The following is a 10,885-nucleotide window of genomic DNA, read 5'->3' as shown; positions in this document are numbered from 1 at the left end:
TACCAGTACTCTGGAAAGCTGAAACAAAGGGATTGCAAATTCAAGCCCTGCCTGGGCAACTCAGTGACCGTGTCTTGAAGTAAAAGGAGTGGGATGAAAATGTAGCTCAACTTCAGCCCTGAATTCAGTCCCCAGATTGCCAGAAAACCTGTCTGGTCATATAAACTAACAGAATAGAATAGATTTTGCAGCTAAAATGCTTTCGCTTTAATTCAACAAGTGGCTACAGCTTCTACTACTTACACGTGTCTCATAAACATTTCTTTGTGAGACTTTATGAGACATTATGCAAATTTAAATTATTAGTATTTAATTAGTTTGGTTCATTGTTAGTTCATCACTTCCTGGGGAATTGAAGTTGCTTGTAATACTTTTCTAGAAAACTGTTTGTTAAAAATGCAATTTAAATGTATACCTGTTCATTCATCATTTTGATAAATGGCTTTGGATTAATATACGGTATGGTCTGTTTAAAACTTATGTAGCAAATTTGCAACAGATAATGGAAGTTTTGTGACTTAATCTTATAAAGCATTACATTCCCAAAAGCTTGGATGAAACATAAAGCCAAAGATATTACAGTCTATGACGGTTCCTTGAAGTGATGTTTTGTATCTTACAATGCTAAATCACAAGGATGTAGCAACTTTAAATATCAGTTCCATCTAGAGAGACCCATTCATCCCTTAGAACTTTGCAGATTTTAGCACTGAAAATTTATCTTTCTGGGAAATTCCATAGATCCAAGCAAATTAGGATACTTGGCTGTTATTTTGCACATAAAAGTTCAAATGATAGGACTTCAGAGTGGTTTGCTCCAGCTATCTGATCCCACCTGAATTCCACTGCTCAGGGAATTCAGAGAATTAAGGATTGGCTGTATTAAGAGACCTTACAGTGTAGCCACCAATGGTTTCAGGCTCCTCATTTTAATCAAAATAAATCAAGCTGCCAAAGTTTGTCTTCACTCCATTGAGCAAGTGGAAGTATGGAAAACTTTTCTTCCAAAAACCACAGGCATTTGGTGGATTCATGTGTCCATTCTTGAGCCAACTACCGTGGTTGTGTGGCTAGAATAATCTGTTTTTTGTTCTAATGAAGGTCAATTCTGGATTAGAATTTACATTACCCAAATTACACGATGAACAACATAATTTCCTAAAAGCACTTTGGTGTCATGATGAAAAGAGAGGGAGAGAGAGAGAGAGAAAGAGAGAGAGAGAGAGAGAGAAAGAGAGAGAGAGAGAATGAGAATGTTGGTTGATTGTAATTTGTTATCTTGCAAACAATTATTTTAAAAGGGCGGGAACTTTGCAGGATGTAGTAGGCAGCAGAATAAAGCATGAAGATAAATTATGAAAATTGTATTTTAAGACTGTGAACAGATGATCAAGTAAAGGGGTTCTGATCTGTGATTCTCAAACTTTAACAGGTAACAGAATCACATGAAGTTCTTATTGAAATGAACTGCTGGGCTCTATTCTGAATTTATTGTTCAATGCGTATGATTTTGAGTTTATTCTATAATTCAAAAATCAATATGGTGAAAGAGAAAGGGAGAAAAGAGAAAAGACTTGTAATTCCTATTTCAACTCTCCTCAAACAATGGAAAAGCTGTTATTTGAAAGGAGCATGTTCTTCATTTTATGTGAGTTTTGACTGAAGGTCAAGGACTCATCAGAAGTTAGAAGAAAAAATTTTTTTGGACATTGTAGATTGTTTAACAGCCCATATCTCACCCTTTATATCTGCTTCATGCAGTGTCACCTTGCTGATCCTCCTTTGATGAAGTGGAAGAATTTCTTTCATCCCTTTGTGTTTGAGCCACCATCCTGGCTTTTATGAAAAGAAGGTGATAGGTACAATATCATATTAGTTGTGGATCCAGATATCAAGAGACCTTGTAGCTTCTACCTTCATTCATTTGCGTTATTTTCCCCTTTAAATTGTTTTTTCTTCTGTTTGGGACAGGGTCTGATGTGCTGGGATTACAGGGATGCACCGCCACACTGGCTCTCCTTCATTCTTTTGGAACTCTGCCCTAGGCCATGTAATTAAGTCAGTCTAGTGCAACACAGGATGAGAGGCTGCATGGAAGAGAACAAAAACACTGAAGCACGTCAGCAGAAAGGTGCGTGAGGCTGTCTTCGATCTTGTATCTTGGACAATCCTCCAGTTAAAAGTAGCTATGTAACTGATGCTGAGCATATTCAACAGGGGACCCCCTAGGGCAGTCCACATAAATGAAAACCATCATTTCTCCTTGAAGACATTAATTCTGAGTGTAGTTTGTTACTCAGGACCAGATAATTGAGACAGTGAAATTTGTTCCTTGTGAACGATGAGCACAGTCTAGTGGGCCTGAGAGACCATCTGTGAGGAATAATGCAAAGGAAACTTAAATACAGAACAGGAGTATGACCAAGTATTCTTAGAGAGCTCTTATGACCACATGATGATGTAATGATCATTTACATGTGTCTGCCATTAAACTCTGAATGTGTAGAAGATTTTCCTTTGGGTACTTTCAAGTAAATGAGGGAACAAGATTTGCAAGAATGGAAATTAACAAGGCAGGAGTGAATTAGTATTGAAATGATGTAAAAATTATTATATATGAAACAGAGTGAGGAGAGAGGTTGATCTGGAAAATTGTTTAATTCAGTTTTGGTTCAGTACTGGGCTTCCCACTACGCAAGCCAGGATGGTTAACTGTCAGCCTCTACATGAAAATTTCAAATCAAGACCCTGCCCATGATGACACCATGGGCCATCTGTACTTGTTAGAGAAGTCTTCTGCCTCCTCTATTTTATAAGCTGAGAACTTAGCTCACACCTCCTATAAACCAAATCATATTTTGTATGCTTTCTACACTTAATTTTCTAGGACTGCAATCTAATGTCAAGGGACATTAAAATTTGTGGGGAATTTTGCTCACCATTTTAGGAAATTGCATCACTGATAACAACACCAATGGCATATATTTGAACCAGGCTGTGACATTTTTCTGGCTGTCACATTCATCTTGAGCCTACTGAGAGGGACAATCGTCTGACCACATTGTCTCTTCTAATATAGTCATGCCCATGTATTTCCATATGAAATATATGTTGTTTAAACTATTCTCTTTGTATTTCTCTCGATCTTTTGACTGAATGTAGGGAGCCTAGGGAAGAGGTTTTAGATAGGATTATGGGTCCAATATTAGCCTTCCCATTGCTGGAACCCAATGGATGACACCTGGTACTTAAGGGAGGAGAGATCTGATTTAAGTCACATTGTGCAGGGATTTAGCCAATGGTTGCTGGCTCTGCGGCAGGAACATCATGGCAGAAGGGCAGGGTGGGGGCAAAGTTGCTAGTTTATGGCTTCTGAGAAGCAGAGTATGGGAGCAGCACCAGCCAGGAAGGGGAAAATGACCAGATACAGTACCCAAGGTCATACCTCGATGACCACCCAGACACACACCAAAGTGTATTCCACCAATCACCTGAGTGGCTCACAGTTAATCAAGCTGACACAGTCAGGTGTAACCATCGCAGGTTCCTAAACTGAAATCCTCAGAAAATTAGAAGATAGCATCCAGTTAATTCTGTTTCTTTGAAGACTCCAAATACAATTATCATTTAAAGTGATAATTGCCTTTCAGGGACCTCCTCAAGAATTAAACATCTAGGTTTATGAATAATAAACTGATCAAACCATATATCAGGCTTCTGCAAGATATCCTGTGCTTCCATCTCTAACCTCAGTTAGCTTTTGATTCACCTTTCTAACTTATCTTCTAATGTACTACAATCTATATGTGATAATCTGTGTCTAGATGATCCCCTAAAGCCTCACGCAGTCACAGGATTTTTCAGAGGTGGCTGAATCTAGAGTGTGTGATGCTGGGATTCAGGGTATGTGATTAGTAAATCAGTCCACCGATTGGTTTGATACAGTTCTGGTTAGGTTTAAGGGTGTGAGTACTACACCCACCTAGGGCAGATAGCGTGCATACAGTATAAGAGACAGAAAAGAGTCTTGTCTCCTTGTTTGCTTTTTGTGTTTTCTGCTGCCATGAACTGTTGTTTCTCTGCCGTGCTCACCCTGCCTTGGAGCCAGCCAATTATGGAATGAAACTTCTATAAACTGTGAGCTAAATAAACCTTTCCTACTTGAATTTTGTGTATCAGGTGTTTTGTTTCAGCAATGAGAGAAACTGTTAAGACACTTAGTATTTACATTTTATACACCATGCTCATTTTTCCTATTATGTCAAAGAAGTGACATAAAATGAATGATGTTTTGACAAAGATGGGCAGTTGTCAGTATATTTCACTTCAGTCCTCATGGCAGGGAAATTCTAGATTAGGGTCTGGTAATATCTCATAGGTCAAATTGAGCCTGTTGTTTCATTTTGTATGGCCCTAAGTTAAGAACCTTTATACATTTGTAAGAGGTTTTTTGTTTAAAAAACACAAGAATACATAACAGAGCTATTATGTGGCTTGCAAAATTTAAAGTATTTGTAAAATTACCTTTCTCCCATAATTATATTGTACAATTTTTTATTAGTATACTTTTTGGTACGTTCATCATGAGGAGTTGGTTAATTACATAACACATCTTAATTCTTTGTATGTTCACTTCCTCTCTCTTTCCTCTTGGCTGCATTTCCCCCAACCCTCCTTCTTCCTTCCCTTTATCTCTTTTTCCTATTATTTGTCTTTTATTTTGCTCTATATTTATATTTTGAGTTTTTCATATGAAATAAACCATTTGATATGTAAGCCTGTGTGCTTTATTTATTTTGCTTATGGTCTTAAAATGCATCCATTTTTTCTACAAATGAGTCAAAGTTATCCTTCTTTATTGAAGAGTAGTTATTCTCTGTGTATAAATGCCACTTTTTTAATCCATTTGCCTGTTGATGGACATGTAGGCCACTTGCCTGATTTGGCTATTTTGAATTATGCTGCTATCGACAAGTATACGTGGAGCACTGTAATATGATGTTTTTAATTCTTTTGGGAAGATACCTTGGAAGGGAATAGTTGGGTCTAGTGGAATTTTTTTATTTTCATCTTTTATGTGGAGAATGATATCATCTGCAAATAATGATAACTTGACTTCTTTTTTCTGTACATATCATTTCATTTTTTCTCTCACTTTATTGCTCTTGCTAATGTTTAAAAAACTATTGAATAGTGGTGGTGATATCAGACATCTGTGTCTTAATTCTGATTTTAGAGGGAAATCTTTCAGCTTCTTATTTAATATGCATTGGGTGTTGGTTGGTCATCAATGGCTTTTATTAGATTAAGAAGTTTCTTCTGTATCTATTTGCTTCAAAGATTTTGTTTCTCATGAATGGATTTTGGATTTTGTCAAAGGCTTTTTTCCTGTATCTGTTCAGATGATCATGTGATTTTTGTATGTGCTTTTATTTATGTGATGTATTATGCTTATGGGTTCACATATGTTGAACTAGCTCTGCATCCCTGGATGAATCTTGCTTTATCATGATGGATGATCATTTTGATGATTTGTTGCATTATATGTTGCAGTATCTGTTTGAGTATTTTTTTCATCAGTGTTCATTGAAAAGACTAGCCTATAATTCTCTTTTTGGTTGGGTCTGTTTCTGGTTTTGAAATCAGGGTAATGGTAGCTTCCAGGGAAGACTTTGGGAGTACTGCTTCTCTTTTGATTTCATTAAAGAGTTTGAGGAATATTGCTGTTAGACCTTCCCCGAAGTTCTTGTAGAATTTGTCAGCGAATCCATCAGGATTTATCAGAATGTGAACTTTTCTTAGTTTGTAGTATATATATATATATATATATATATATATATATATATATTATATATTTTATCGGTACCAGGGATCAAACTCACGACCACCTGGTTGCAAGACAGGTGCTTATGGCGCTGAGCTAAATCCCCAGCCCCTTGCAGTTTATATTTTAATTTACCTCTTTAATCTCTATGCCTAAAATTCAGGGTTTTTATGTCTTCTTGGATTTAGCTTTGGTAGTTTATATGTATCTAGGAAAACAACATATTTCCTACCCGGTCCTTTACAGAAAATGTCTACTGACCCCAATCCAGAACAGATACAACTTTTCTCATGAGCCCACTTGCCTAGAGTCAGGTCCATAGGGCATTGCAGAGAACAGAATCTATGTGCACAGCTTCTAGGGCACAACCTTAAGGGACAGAGTGCCTGTTCCTTTCAGTCACCTTCCATTTTCATGCCATATGGAACACAACTATGGAATAACTGAGTAACAGGATAGAAATTGAAAGGGTTTGAATCTTTGGGTGATCCTGTTGAGCTGTCAGCATCCCAAACACAAACCATTTAATTACAGATACTTATAAGAACTAATTGTCTACTTCACTTAAAGCTCTGTTATACACAGCAAAATCAACGATGCCCTACATTAGATGTACCATTCATTTGGATATTACTAGTAGAAAATATGTTTTCAAACTAAACTATTCTCAAAAATTTTCTTATTGTCTAAAGCTTTCTTTAAAAAAGACTTAAAATTCTCTTAGCTTTAATTTTTCTGAGATTTAAAAAATGAGATATTATTCTTTTTCATAAATAAGAATGTACAAAGAAATCTCAAAAAACAAATTGGTTACAGATTACTAAAATTTCCCCAGCCTGCAGTTTAAGTTCTCCAAAAGACTTTTATCACAAAAACCTCAAAGCTGGGTACAGCATTTCCTAAACAAATGTCCTATCCTTGACTCTGGGACAGTGTTCCATGCTGGCACCTGGTCTGCAGTTTTTATCCTTAGTCACTGACAATGACTGTGTCACAGATTACCTGACTGAGAGCTATTGCAAACTGCCACCCAATTGCAGAAACTAAAATGTGACAAAATGTGTTTCAGAAAAACACAATCCTGATGCACAAGAACCAGGCACCAAAAGTGAAAGGGCCCATGAGACATACAAAGCAGGCAGAACCAGGATTGCACCAAGTACAATTTCCTGGAGCCTTGTGGATAGAAGTGAGTTTCAGGCAGCAGACAGATAGGAAGATCACACAGCCCAGGGCAGGGATAAGGGGTTTGTATCCTGGGCTAAACAAAGGTGGGTCACAGTTACCCAGAATGGAACTAGCCTTTCTCAAAGTATTATTAACATGTCAGATGTTGATTACTAAACATCCCATTTATAAGGGCTGGCACAAATGCTTTCTATCTTAACAACTTCTTTTGTCCTGTTGGGTTTGAGATATGTGCCGAGAGTGCCCAGTGGCCAAGATGGAAGCTACAACCAAGATGGCTGTAGGTATGTCAAGTTGAAAACTTACAGAAGGTATCTTAAGTCCATAAAATAATTATTTGCAGAACACTTGGAAATTACTGAGAAGCAGAAAGTGATGTGCTGTCTCAAGGACTCTGTACTTTGGTATACTTTTCAGTCTTAAAACATTTTTATTTACATACTTGCACTAAACCTATAATTGTGTATCCCCCTCTTTCACTAAGCATGAGCGTTATTTCATGTAACTCTTTGTTCTAATGAATATTTACTAGATATGTAACATTCAGTTTTGCAGATATCCAACAGTTTACTTTATTATCTCATGGATGGCTTCCCTAAAATTCACAAGCCGCCAGTGAACTTCGATACTTTCATATGAAAGAGTAAGCAGACAGAAAGGACAATGGAGTCAAATGGAATTTTAGAAACATTTTCCCCTTTAAAAAGATCTTGCATTCTTAATAATAGTTGAGAAATTTTGTCTAAACTGTTTTCAGATTTTAAACAGAGAAGACTCCTTCTAAGCCTTATTAAATAATATGACCTCATGCTGTGATGCTGCCAAAGAATACACAAACCTCCCATTGCAGAGGAAGAATGCATTTTGCTCTGAAAGCCATTTTACCCAAATCTCTCCTTAGCATCTTAGGAGAGGACCTTAAATGCTGGCAGTTTAGACTTTAAGTAAGACCCAGGGAGTGAAAAAGCATTAAAACTGGAAAGAAATAAAGGATGAGATTCGGTAGCATGTTAATAGCTTTCTGAAGGTGGAAAAATAACAGGCAAAGATGAAATAGGAAGAAAAGAAGGAAGAATGAAGGAAGAGAGGAAGGAGAGGGAGGGAAAGAAGGAAGGAAGAGCAATGCCACACCTAGTCACACAAGAATAATGTCTGATTATTCCAGGGTAATTATTTTTGCTGCTTTCTCTTTAGTATAAGCTTCTGGGTCGTTGAAATTCTGAGACAACCTAGGACAGAGATTGTCCCTTGCACAATTAAAGATCGTGGTTCCTAAACAGATTTTCAAGTTTGAAAAGCACAGCAGCAAGTACTGACAGCAGGACAGAAGGGAAAAGCAGCCCTGAGCAGGCAGGGCAGCAGGTTCAACGTGCCTGTTCTGCGTTTGACAGAAGCTACCTGTGGGGCCTGCCCGGAGCTACAAAATGAAATAGTATCCTGGATTTTCTGGGTAAGAGACAAGAGATGAGAGTCTTTATTAGAAACCTGCATCCCTTTGCTTTTTTGCTTGGTCACTGAGGAACAGAATTGAAAACTGTAATGCCAGATTAAAAGAGCAAGTACTTTATAGAGAGAAGTTCCACTGTGTGTTCAGTGTCAAGGTAATATTTGTCTTTGACAATCACATGTTAAATAATTTAATATGGAAACACTGAACTTTAAGCACAAAAGAAAGAAGGGAAGAGAAAAATACAAGAGTGAAAGAAGTTAATATTCAAGAGAAGGTTTCTGGCATTGTAAAAATCTCGAATATGCATGTTTGGGTTTTAAAAAACTGATAACATTTTCACAGAATGAGAAAATATTTTCAAGTTATATCTGATCAGGAATTTGTATTTAGAATATATAAAGACTTCTTACAGTTCATCAATATAAAAATCCTCAATTTAAAAAACGAGTCAAGGATTTGGATCTCTAAGACAATAATTCCCAAAGAAGATATAAAAATTTCCAGTAAAGACATGAAAAGATACCCAGCATCCTTATGATTTGAAGATTGTACTGCAGTCAGGTACAATTCATGGCCATTAGGATTTAAAAAGACCGATAACAAGTAGTGACAAAAATGTTTAGAAATTGGACCCCTCAGTATAGAGTTCTAAAATGGTGTAGCTCTTTGGAAAATGGTTTGACAATCCCTCAAACTCTTAAATATAAAATTACTATGGTAGTACCTCAGTTTATGGATTAAATTCTCTCCGTAATTGTGATTGCAAGAAGAACTACATAAAAACTGAATCAAATTTCCTTGTCAGGTCAGCATCGAATCTAACCATTGAATTTGATTCAGTTCTCATCCATTTGGTTTATGACCAGGATTGTGGAAAGAATCAATTTGTTGAGCAAGATACCATTGATCCAACAAAAAACAGGAATCCCCTTAAAAATATTCTGCAGAACTTCAAAAGAAATCACCAACAGAGTGAAAAGAAAATCCACAGAATGGGAGAGAATTATAGCCAGCAACTCCTCAGACAAAGACTTACATCTAGAACATATAAAGAATTGAAAAACATCAAGCCCCCCAAATTCGAAGACCCTCTCTAAAAATTGGCATCTGAGATGAAACACAGTTCTCAGGTGAAGATATACAAATGGCAAATAAATACATGAAGAAATGTTCATCATCACTGGTCATTCGAGAAATGCAAATTAAAACAACATTGAGATTTCATCTCACTCTGGAAAGAATGGCTGCCATCAAGAAAACAACTGATAACAAATGTTAGCGAGGCTGCGGAGAAAAAGGAACACTTCTCTACTATTGATGGGAGTGTAGACTGGTGCAGCCACTATGGAAATCACTATGAAGATTTTTCAGAAGACTAAGTTTCATTCAATCCAGCTATTCCCCTCCTGGGTATTTTCCCAGAAAACCTGAAAAGCTCATGTCACTGTGATATATGTGCACCTATTTCATAGAGACACAATTTGTAATAGCTAAATCTTGGAAACAACCAAGATGCCCATCAACCACAGAGTGGGGGAAAAAGATGTGGTATTTTTATACAATGGAATATTACTCACCTATAAAAAGGATGATCTTGAGGCCTTTGTAGGTAAATGGAGAAAACTTGAGACTATCCTTATAAGTGAAATAAATAAGAATCATATTTATAAGTATCACATTGTATCTCTAGTGTAAAAAATAATAAGAACTGTAGGAGTAATAAAACCCATAATGTGTAATTGCTGTTATAAAAAAGAGAGGAAAAGAAAGTGCTCTGAAGGATATAACTGAATGTATGTTTAAGTGTGTAAGATAGATGGCCATATTATGAGTTTTTTGTTGGATTGCTGAGCAAAACTGTTTGCAGTCTCACTGTTTGAATGTCCACTTTGTATGCTTTAATTTTGTAATTTGAACAACTATTTCTAAGATGACAGTACATAATTTTTCAACTAGAGATTTCCTACTGTTTAATTTTTTGAAATTCTGTATTATACTACTCTTTTTCTGTTTTGCTTTTTTTCTCTTTAAATAAAAATTTAAAAAAATATTCTGCAGAAGAAAGAGAGCAGAAAAAAGCTGCTACTTTTACAGAATCTTTCCCACACTTTACCCTAATTGGTCATTCATGTGCACATTTTCACAAGTCATCATTTCAATTGTGTACTTCAGTGAACAGTGTATCAGCGACACTCTTCCTTGCGTTGTATGTTTTAAGATCAAGATGGCAAGCAAAATAATCATCCTCTTCCCCCGTAAGATGGTCACCTCCCAATTCTGGGACCTGTAAATATATTACTTCACCTTACTAAAGACTTCATGAGTGTGGTTAGGTCAGGCATTATGTTAGCCAGATTTCTATTACTGTAACAAATATCTCAGATAATCAACTTATAAAGAGAAAAGCTTTACTGTGGCTCACG

General features: G+C 36.5%; 1 long non-coding RNA gene across 1 annotated transcript in view; it reads left to right on the top strand.

The window, feature by feature from the left end:
* LOC134473486 (uncharacterized) overlaps positions 1-8,087 on the top strand; it is a 30,304-nt gene extending 22,217 nt beyond the window's left edge. Inside the window, exon 2 of the long non-coding RNA XR_010043733.1 lies at positions 1,972-8,087. This is a non-coding gene — a long non-coding RNA (uncharacterized LOC134473486). The remainder of the gene's footprint in view (positions 1-1,971) is intronic.
* The last annotated feature ends 2,798 nt before the right edge of the window (positions 8,088-10,885 follow it).

The sequence above is a fragment of the Cavia porcellus genome, unplaced genomic scaffold (assembly GCF_034190915.1).
Source record: "Cavia porcellus strain 051 isolate PalLab524CR breed Dunkin Hartley unplaced genomic scaffold, mCavPor4.1 scaffold_27, whole genome shotgun sequence".
In the NCBI taxonomy this organism is placed as follows: domain Eukaryota; kingdom Metazoa; phylum Chordata; class Mammalia; order Rodentia; family Caviidae; genus Cavia; species Cavia porcellus.
This window is presented reverse-complemented; position numbering and strand designations above follow the sequence as displayed.